Source organism: Saccopteryx leptura, chromosome 13 (genome assembly GCF_036850995.1).
Source record: "Saccopteryx leptura isolate mSacLep1 chromosome 13, mSacLep1_pri_phased_curated, whole genome shotgun sequence".
Classification (NCBI taxonomy): Eukaryota; Metazoa; Chordata; class Mammalia; order Chiroptera; family Emballonuridae; genus Saccopteryx; species Saccopteryx leptura.
In genome coordinates this window covers 1091885-1102918 of record NC_089515.1, presented here as the reverse complement: position 1 = coordinate 1102918, position 11034 = coordinate 1091885, and the positions used below count along the sequence as shown (strand labels likewise).

Here is an 11034-nt window from a genome sequence, read left to right as displayed (position 1 = left end):
GGGCTAGAGGCCAAGGGAGATAGCCTCTGCTGTCCCTAGTTGGGAATACCTGCCCTCTGGACTTGGATTTGTTTTGGTCCCTATGAAATGGTAGCAGTTACCCAACACTGAGACACTGAGATAAGTTAAAGAGTGTCCCTCTTTATTTCCTATTTGTTACTTTGCCAGGCATACCCCACTGTTGCCAGTCCTCTGCTTGAAAGTGGGGTTCCTCCCCTCTGGGCCAGACTGCCTGGGTTTAAATATGCCATTTTTGAGCTGTGTGATCTTAGGCAAATTATGTATTCCTTGAGTCTTAGTTTTCCATTTTAACCGTGTTGTACTATTTTCCTATAGGAAATCTAAGGATATAATCATCAAAACAACTTCCCACAGCACAAAATTTTGTGCTGATTCTGATGGCTTATCACAGGAACTCAGACATTTTAACCAAGAAGGTTCAAAATTGGTTGAAGAGTATATGAAACTCTGTGATAAACTCAATATCGACCTTGGAATAACATCTCGAGAGACTGAACAGAAATGTGAGACTCTGAACACAAATGCACTTTGTTTTCCTGAACAGTGGGTATCTTGCTTAAATAAAAGAGAAGAGGAAATTCAGAACTTATTGAAGGTATTAACTTTGTAACTGGAACCTATTTTAGGGAGAATAGCAATAATCAAAAAATTAAATATTCTTGGCTAAAAACAAATGACATTTTTATATATAATAAATTACTTAAAATTTTAAGTGTCTAATAGTTGGTATGCTTATCCACGATTTTATTTCATTTATATGTCTTCTAGATCTCAAAATTATTTAGTGTTTATATGATTTGTTTCTATTCTTGATTTTTGACTTGTTAGTTCCTTTAGTTAAGAAAACTCTGTCTTGCCTGACCAGGCGGTGGCACAGTAGATAGTCAGACTAGGATGCGGAGGACCCAGGTTTGAGACCCCGAGGTCGCCAGCTTGAGTGCAGGCTCATCTGGTTTGAGCAAAAAGCTCACCAGCTTGGACCCATGGTCACTGGCTTGAGCAAGGGGTCATTTGCTCTGCTGTAGTCCCCCGGTCAAGGCACATATGAGAAAGCAATCAATGAACAACTAAAGTGCCACAACAAAAAACTGATGATTGATGCTTCTCATCTCTTTCCGTTGCTGTCTGTCTGTGCCTCTCTCTGACTCGCTCTGTCTCTGTGAAAAAAAAAGCAAACCAAAAAACTGTCTTTGATATATAATACTTTCCATTATATATACTTTTCTTCAGTACATTTAAATTTATGATTGCTTCAAGTATTGTGGATGCTGTTCTGGTTGCTCAAAGGATACTGGTTAGGTATGTGTGTTTACTTGAATTTAACACTTACCGTGAACTCTTTGTAGGCTTAATTTTTCTTTCTGTGCGATAACAGAATTTCACTAATATTCTTAGGAATTATGTAAAAGAATTTAAGTATTTTAAGCTGTGTAAGCTATTTTCACTAAAAGAAACCAAGGTTAGTGGAAAAATAGCTGATTTTAGGTTTGAAGCAGGAAGTGTACCAGATGAACCTAGAGATCTGGTCATATCGAACATTAAGGAAGCTATTAGAGATCAGTGGGGTTGTGTCATAATGACAGGATCTAACCTAATGAAACTCTCCTGTTTAAAGATGGTGTAAAATGAGCATAAAGAGTAATTACTACAATAGGTTAAAATACATCAAACAACCAGGTGTTATGTGCTTTCAGTAACACCTATGAAGTACTCTTGCCAAAAAATTAAACCTAATTTATATGAAGCCTTTGGATCTAACTAGTTTGTAGAAAATATAGAAGACAAACAAACATATGAAAATACTGCCTAGAGATGCAATTGACCAAAACCAGAATTTGAGATATTCAGTAGAGCAAGGACTGGTTTCTTCAACAACAACAATTATTTTCAAGGAGAAAATTATAAGGACTGATAAACCTATATCAAAGATTGTTAACCCTAGAGAGCCTTACGTCCTAGTTTGCTTGGAACAGTCCTTGTTTACATTGTTGCATTAGGGAAATTAAGAATGGCCCTTTTCACTCTGAAAAGTATTTCAGTTTGGAAGGTAAATTACCATATTCCCCCATGTATAAGATGCACCTTAATTTTGGGACCCAAAATTTGAAAAAAAATTTATTACATACAGTTATTGAACTCAAGTTTTATTCATCATAAAATACATACAACTCCTCATTACTGTCAAAACTCCCATCCATTAGCTTGTTCTCATCTGTGTCTGATGACGAATCACTGTCTCCAACAATGAGCAAAAAATACAAGCATGAAAAAGCGGGAAATGCAACTAAAAACCTCTACAACCACTGTATAAGATGCACCCAGTTTTTAGACCCCACATTTTTCGAGAAAAGGTGCATTATATACATGGGGAAATATGGTATACTGTCACCTACCTAAGACATACCAACCCAAACTAATAAATTCTGAATCAAACAAGTTGTGAAAAACTTGAGACAACTGGTGAGATTTGAACACTGATTAGACATTTGATATAAAGAAATCAGCGGTAAATTTTTTTGATGTAAGAATGGTCTTATAAAGCTTTTAGAGGTGTATGCTGAAGTAAATGGACAAAATGAAACAGGATTTGTTTCAAAATAATATTGCCAGAGAGAACGAGCAAACGGCCAGCCTTGTTTGATCTATATCCCATGTGTTGATAAAAGTTGAGGCTGGGTAGTGAATATAAGGGGGTTAATTCTATTCTCTCTACTTGTACATGTGTTTTTAAAATTTTATGGGAAATTTCAAGGTAAGGATAAATGACATACTGTATTGTTTAAAAGCATTGACAACTTTGATTTTAATAATAAAAGCTCATTTGCATAATTTACAGGTTGTAAACCAAGATTGTAAGGCTTCAAGTTCGGAGATTACTGAAAAATTAAGCGAACATAAAGCAGCTAATGAGAACCAGCATAACAGTTTTCTTGGTCAGATAAATACTGATGAAGAAAAATTAATGGCACAAAGTCTAGAACTTAATAAAACCATAAAAATTGGTTTAACTAACCTTAATTGCTTTCTACAATAGGATATGAAACTGGACATCCCAACAGGTACTTTAGAGGGAAATAGGATTGTAACAATTTTTGAAGTTGAATTCAGCGTTATGCAGTACCATATGTTCAGAAAAACTAGGTCCTGCCATAGCCTGATAGGAATTTACCACTACATATAATCAAATTCAAATAGGGAAAAATTGGAACCCTAAAGTAGCTTTAATGAAGCATTAGATATCATGAGATAGGTACATATCCCTCTAGAAATTTGGGTATCACAATTCAGCTAAATTTTACAAATATTCAGAGAACTGGCTTTGTTAAAAGAGGACATTTTAAAAACAAAACCAACCATCTGTCTAGTACTGTAATTTATTTAATTGCATTCCTCTACTTTTTGTTCAAATAAAAATTAGAGGACTGTAATTAAATAAATCTAGTTTAATGCAAAGCTCACCATATTGTGCATTTTCTTATGTGTACTCATTTTGTCATGGGCTGTTAGATTGGCATTTAGGAATCACCATTTTGGGAGGTCAGAGGTGGCAAATATTGGCTGTATTGATTCAGGGAAGCCATCACGGAAGAAGGTTTAACAAGCTATTTAGCACAGGATGAGTAACTGAGTTATTCATTGGATTGTGGTAATGGTTCGCACACCCTGGAAATGTGCTAAAAATCATTCAGTAAGTTTTACAGTATATAAATTATACTTGAAAGCTTTTGAAAAAAGCAATTGGCTGGCCTGTAGTGGACAGAGTGTTGACTTGGAATGCTCAGGTTGCCAGTTCGAAATCCTGGACTTACCTAGTCAATACACATATAATAAGCAAGCAACAACTAAAGTGAAGCAACTATGATTTGGTACTTCTTGCTCCCCCCACCTTTACTCTCTCTCTGTAAAATCAATAAATAAAATCTTTTATTTTAAGATTTTTATTTTTATTCATTTTTAGAGGGGGGGGGAGAGAGAGAGAGAGAGAGAGAGCAGTAGGGGAGGAGTAGGAAGCAACAACTCCCATATGGTCCTTGACTGGGCAAGCCCAGGATTTCAAACTGGTGATCTCAGTGTTACGGGTTGACGCTTTATCCACTGTGTCAATAAATAAAATCTTTTTTAAAAAGCAATTATAAAAGGATTTGGTGCTAAATACTACTTATTTTTTCCCCAAGAGTTCTGTAATGTTTTTGTTCAGTTTTCAATAAAATTAGGAATATAAATTTAAGCATAAAGGCAAATGCCTATATAAATTATGAGAGCATGAGTTCATTATAAAGAAATTAGACTGGTTAATACATATTTAGCTCCCATCAAATTTATAGCAAAATGATTATCAAAGTGATTATGTTGGGAAAACTCTTATTCCAATAATGCTGCCATTCTGACTCCTTTTAGAGTTTACAACACATCTTTTGTACAGTCTCAGAGATGTAACATTTTATGTTTTGGGATAGGGGGAATCTTGAAAACAGATTGTGTCTATTTAAGATCAGTTGTCAAGTTATGAAATATTAGTTGTAAACAATATATGCCTGATAAGTGGGTGACAGGACTAGTATAAGTTCTAGCACTAAGAAAAAAAAATCTTCTATCCCACACTTCAATTTTTCTCATTTAAATGATGTTTACTAAAGGTACGACACCACAGAGGAAAGATTATTTATACCCATCAACACTGGTGAGAACTGAATCCCGTGAACAGCTCCTTGATCATTTGAAAAGGACACACACAGCCTGATCTGTTTATGATGGTAAGTAGTTCAGAAAACAACAAAGAAAACACCAGTCAGGTACATTTTTTTTTTTTTTTTACAGAGACACAGAGAGTCAGAGAGAGGGATAGATAGGGACAGACAGACAGGAACAGAGAGAAATGAGAAGCATCAATCATCAGTTTTTCCTTGCAACACCTTAGTTGTTCATTGATTGCTTTCTCATATGTGCCTTGACCGTGGGCCTTCAGCAGACCCTTGCTTGAGCCAGAAACCTCGGGTCCAAGCTGGTGAGCTTTGCTCAAACCAGATGAGCCCTCGCTCAAGCTGGCAACCTTGGGGTCTCGAACCTGGGTCCTTGGCATCCCAGTCCGATGCTCTATCCACTGTGCCACCGCCTGGTCAGGCCAGTCAGGTAAAATTTAAAGAGTTATGATTTTAGAATTCCCCCATAAATGCTCTTGATGTCATCAACTTCATGTGAAGAATTTTATTCTTTGTCCTTCAATTTTACTCTATCATTCATAGTAGTTGTCTGACCATTAAGCCTGTTTATTTTAATTTGTTCATTTTTTATTACTAGACTAATGGATAAGATAATATTAATATCTAATATTTATGTTGTGCTTATGTTCCAGATACTGTTCTAAACACATTACACATATATTTACTCAGCTAATTCTCAGTAACTTGGTGAGGTGGATACTAGTACTATCCCCATTTTATAGGTGAGGAAACTAAGAATTATACTGTCCTAAGTCACAAGAATGGAGTTGGAATTAGAACCCAAACAGGCTCCAAAATCTGTGCTCTGAAGTATAATAATTATAGAATAGTTGGAAAATCAGAAAGTAACGAAGAAAACAGAAAAGAAAGTATAATCCTATTATTCTGAGAATACCATTGTTAACATTTTATTTTAGGTACTTCTGTATATGAAAACATATTAGGATTATTTTCATTATTTTGTAGAATTTCTTTTAATTTTGTTGAGGTTTAACTTTTATATAGTGGATATTGTATTACTTTCAAAGAAGAAAACTATCTTTACTTTTGGAAAGATGTTTAAGCGCTTGGACTTAATCACTGATCCAGCTGTTTATTTTAGGACTCAGATGAAGAAAAGGCTGTTCTGGAGCACACCATTGAAAAACTTCGAAGTCAGGAGCCATCTGTAGATGCCAATGTGGATTGCTTATCAAGTAGTGGGGTTCCATTTTTCCAGGTACCTGATTATAGCCTCTCATATCTGGTGCCAGTCGGTCATTTGCCATTCACCATGAAGGCAGTTCTCTTGGTAGGTGGAACAGCAGAATATTTTCAGTCATCCCTTTGGATGACTTGTTAACTTCTCTGATTTAGCTTATTTATACAAATGAGATAATTGATTGGGGATTCTCTATAGGATAAATAAAGGTAAATTCTGATTTAATCTCCGTCTTCAGTTGGTGATATTCAACTATCCCTTTTCTGCTTCCTACACACTCAGAATGGATACTAAAAGCAGTCACTTCTGTTCTCTCCACCTTTGACACGGAAGTTCTAGGGCCTGTCTTTGCTCTAAATCAGAGTTGGAAGGCTGTGAAGTTTAAAAGATTGAGAGACTAAAGGCTTCTCAGTTAAATTAGTGATGCTTTCTGCCCGTGGCTTTACTTTTGTTAACTATTCCCCCATGTTTCCTGAGCTCCTCAACTTCCCTGATCTTGTGCAATTCAATCCTGTGATGTGTCCTACCCCTTTTAAACACTTGAGAGTGTGGCACTATAAACTGCCTGGCACCTCTCCCTGGGTTTTGAAGACATGAGCCTGCACAGTCTGAAATAAAGATTTCCTTATACAGGACACTGATGTCTCCATTTTACAGTGGAAGTACTGCTTCTGAAATATATATGCTTATAACTGTCCTTAACAGACTGGCAGGTCTTTCCACCAGTCTCAGGATCCATCCCTAATTTAGGCTGTTAAAACTGCTGGCTCGGATTCTATTAAATTCCTTTTTGTCTGCCTCAAGGCAATTTTATCCCCAAATTCTTACCCTTTTTTTGTGACAGAGACAGAGAGAGAGGGACAGATAGGGACAAACAAGACAGATAGGAAAGAAGAGAGATGAGAAGCATCAATTCTTTGTTGCAGCACCTTAGTTGTTTATTGCTTTCCATATGTTCCTTGACTGGGAGCTGCAGCAGGGTGAGTGACCCCTTGCTCAAGCCAGCGAACATGAAATCACATCTATGACTCCACACTCAAGCCAGAAACCCTGCGATCTAGCTGGTGAGCCCACGCTCAAGCTGGTGGCCTCAGGATTTTGAACCTGGGTTTTTATGTTGCAGTCTGATGCTCTATCTAGTGTGCCACCACCTGGTCAGTCCCAAATTCTTACTTTTACTTTATTCTTTACTAGTAGAGAACTCTCTATATATTTCTTTCCAGTTTTCAGTCCTTCTATCTTACAAAGTTAATAAAATGGGGGAAGTTAAAAGAAGCTCATTACTGTCTGGAAATCTGTTCATTATTACTGTTTAAGGTATTTTGAAGGCCAAACTTAGTGGTTCAACTATGGCAAGGAAGTCCCTAAAGTACTCGGAAAAATTTGGGATTGCATTTTAGGCCTTCAGCCAAAGTCTAGAAATTGTTTTTTTTCCCCTGATAGTAGTCTGATGGGGGAAGTTTTCTGGGTTTAAAACTCTAAAATAGGTTTATGATTTTTCTCAACATTGATGATAGATTTTACAGTGATTGTCAACTATCTCTTAAAGCATTTCATTGAGGATTTCAATGAAATACAGTCTTAAATGAGAAATATGAAATAAGTTTAAATAAAATATAAAATAGTTTTTCAAAAATTTTCTTAAGGTAGCTCATATATTGGATTTTCTGCTTAAAACAGTATTGCGAGCCTGAGCAGGTGGTGGTGCAGTGGATAGAGCATCGGACTGGGACGTGGAGGACCCAGGTTTGAAACCCCAAGGTTGCTGCCAGCTTGAGTGCAGGCTTATCTGGTTTGAGCAAAGCTCACCAGCTTGAGCCCAAGGTCACTGGCTTGAGCAAGGGGTCACTCAGTATGCTGTAGCCCCCTGGTCAAGGCACATATGAGAAAACAATCAATGAACAACTAAGGTATTGCAAACAAAGAATTGATGCTTCTCATCTCTCTCCCTTCCTGTCTGTTCCTATTTGTCCCTCTCTCTGTCTCTGTCACAAAAAACCCCCAAAAAACAGGTTTGCTTTTTTTTTTCTAATAATAGCAAATCTTCGTTTTCCTACAGGATTTATTCACAGCAGCACTAAATGACATTTTGAGCCGGACAGTCCTTTGTTGTGGTGGCTTGTCCTGTGAACTATGTATTATATAATGTTTAGCAGTATCCCTGGCTTCTACCTACTTCTAGTAGTAGTAGCATCTCCTAGTTTTAACATAAAAAAATGTCTTCAGGCATTATGAAATGTCCCCTAGGTTGAGGGAAGGGGGACAAAATTGCTCCTTATTTACTGTTTTACAGTAAATTCTGTAACTATGCCTTGGAATAGCATATAGAATTAGTATTATTTTCACCCCACTCCTTTCATTGGTGGTAAAATGAAGCAGGCATTCCTTTCTACTTGCCAGACATATTGTTGGTTCAAACTTGTACTGAGCTTTTTTGGAAGTTTTTCACATTTAATTTCTTTCCAATGATCCAGAGAACTTTGAAAATAGAGCAGAGCTAATATGTATCAAATATTACTTTATATTGACTTAATTTCTCCCCTTACATCCCACAGCATAAAAAGTCACATGGGAGAGACAAAGAAAACAGAGGCATTAATCCAGTGGATAAGTCTAAAGCAGAAGAAACAAAGCAGCCTGTTACAAGGAGCAGATTACCTCTATGAGCCTAGATATATCTTTAGTTACCTTGAGGTTGGTAGTTTTGTTTTTAAGAAAAATGAAAAAACCCATAACCACAGAGCTTGAGCCTGTGTATAGATTAAAAACAAACAAACAAAAATACCATGGAAATACTGTCTACCCCATTTTTTCTGTCATCCCACTGTGTGTTAAGTTGGGTTTCTTTTGGAATTTGCATTGAGTAAATATTTCTAGCTTTTGATATAAAATTGTCTTTTTATAACAAATGAAAAAATTTTCTTGTCTATTACTAAATAACGAATATATGGAAGCTGCACTGTTGTTCTTAGGCTTCAGCTTATATAGGTAAATATCACCACTGTTTGGTCTTGGAAAGGACCATCTCATTTTCTTTTGCTATGATTGAATTATGTCTATATTTGTTTGCCTCCTTTCCTAAACTTGTCCAGTCTGCCTTCTTAGTTTACTTTTTCCCGTTTTATTTTTCAACAAACCATTTGTAGATCTCCAGATTGGTACTTGTTACTATGAAATAGCCGGAATTTTCCCTCAATATCTTTAACACTTTTTTATGACTATCTCTAAAATCAATGTCAACAGTATATATTACCCTAGAAGATCCTTTCAGTATTTTTAATTTGTTCCTTCCTGGTCTGAAAGCATTCAATTCCTTTATGAGGCCTAAAGCATTCAATTCCTTTATGAGCATTCAATTCCACATGAGCCTCCACAGAGTTCATAAAATGCCAGCTTTTTGGAATATGGGTGCTGTTATGGGAGAACTACGTAGCTCTCTGGTTAATGGCTCTGTGACCCCATTTTACTGCTTGTCTTTTGCACAGAAAGTCACAGTGATTTAAGGGCTTTTTGAAGCTGTTAATTATGATTATACTTTTTATTCTTTTGTTAGCCTGATGAAACATTGTTTTATGGATATAATAAGGTATATATGTGAATAGATCTTTTTCTATTGAAATCTTTACCTTTAGAAGAACTCCGGCAATTGTGATCTGGCAACCAAATTTCTGGAAGTTAAGCTATTTCAGCACGAAGAACCAGAGCACTTAAAAGGAATTAAAGAGTTTCCCCTTATCCACAGTTTTGCTCTTGTAGTTTCAGTTATCCACAGTTAACCACGGTCCAAAAATATTAAATGGAAAATTTAAGAAATAAACAATTCATATGCTTTCAATCGCACACCTTTCTGAGCAGCATGGTGAAATCTTGCACCACCCTACTCCGTCCCACTTGGGATGTGAAAGTCCTTCCAGTACGTCCACGCTGTGTACTCTCCTGGTCTGTAGGCAGGAGCGGTCTCCATTACCAGATTGTTGCAGGCAGCAGTGCTCGTGTTCAGGTAACCCTGATTTTACTTAATGCTCCTCAAATGTGAGAGAACCGGTTCTGGCAATTGCATATGCTGGAGAGAAGTGGTATAGCGCTTTCTTTAATGAAAAGATGAAAGTTTTCATCATAATAAGAAAGAAAATCATATGCTGAGGTTGCTAAGATCTACAATAAGAACAAATTTTCTATCTGAAATTGTGAATAAGGAAAAAGAAATTTGTGCTAGTTTTGCTGTCGCACCTCAAACTGCAAAAGTTATGGCCACAGTGTGTGTAAGTGCTTTGTTAAGACAGAAAAGGCATTCAATTTGTGGGTGGAAGACAGCAAATGTGCCAGGAAATACTGAGCCTATACAAGCACTTTAAGGGATTCCTTAAAATGAGAGACCTGGCCAATTGTTTACTGTAAGTAAGGGTGGTTACAAATTCAGGAACAGGTTTTGGACTGAAAACTGAAGATGACTTGAGAGGCTGTGTTGGCTGATGCTGAAACTGTGGCCGTATCTGGCAGAGCTGACGCTGATGAGGTTCGCTACTGTCTGAGGTTTCAGGCACCCCCGGGGGTGGTGGAATGTTCTCCTGCAGGTAAGGGGGGCATGCTGTGTGTATAAAGAAAATTCTGTGCCCGTTGTGAAGTATAAATTTATAGTTTTAACTTTGATAGCTAAGTAAAACCAAACCCTATTGGACTCTCACCAGACTTATTCACCTCTGTTCCCCATCTCCTTCCCTCTCCCTGCACAAACTCTGCACAAACTGGTCTCTCACTCAACACTCCGCCATCTTGGCTGCTTCCCCTGGCCTCCTCCATGTGGCCTCTTTCTGCTCTCTCCTCTCCTCTAATATTAATCTCAGGAACCAAAAGAGCAAGCTCCCATTCTGCCCCCATTTTATAGAGTAGAGGCAGACCAGGGGAGGGGGGTGATTTTGGTGCGGGGAGGGATTATGAGGCGTGGGGAGGAGCGGGGATGGCGTGGGGCGGGGGCAGGGCAGGACGGGGTGGCGAGGCGCGTGGACACAAGGTGAGGGAGAGGGAATAGGGATTAGAGAGGAAGCCGAGGTTTTCTTAAGGCAGACTTTCTGCGGTGTGCAGCGGGGCGCG

The 11034-nt window shown here is 37.6% G+C and overlaps 1 long non-coding RNA gene across 1 annotated transcript; it reads left to right on the top strand.

Annotated features, from left to right (window-relative positions):
- Positions 1-364: 364 nt before the first annotated feature.
- LOC136384654 (uncharacterized) lies at positions 365-8754 on the top strand. The gene is made up of 5 exons (XR_010747632.1): positions 365-616; positions 2858-3080; positions 4659-4775; positions 5845-5961; positions 8499-8754. It is a non-coding gene; the product is annotated as an uncharacterized lncRNA (long non-coding RNA).
- Positions 8755-11034: the final 2280 nt, after the last annotated feature.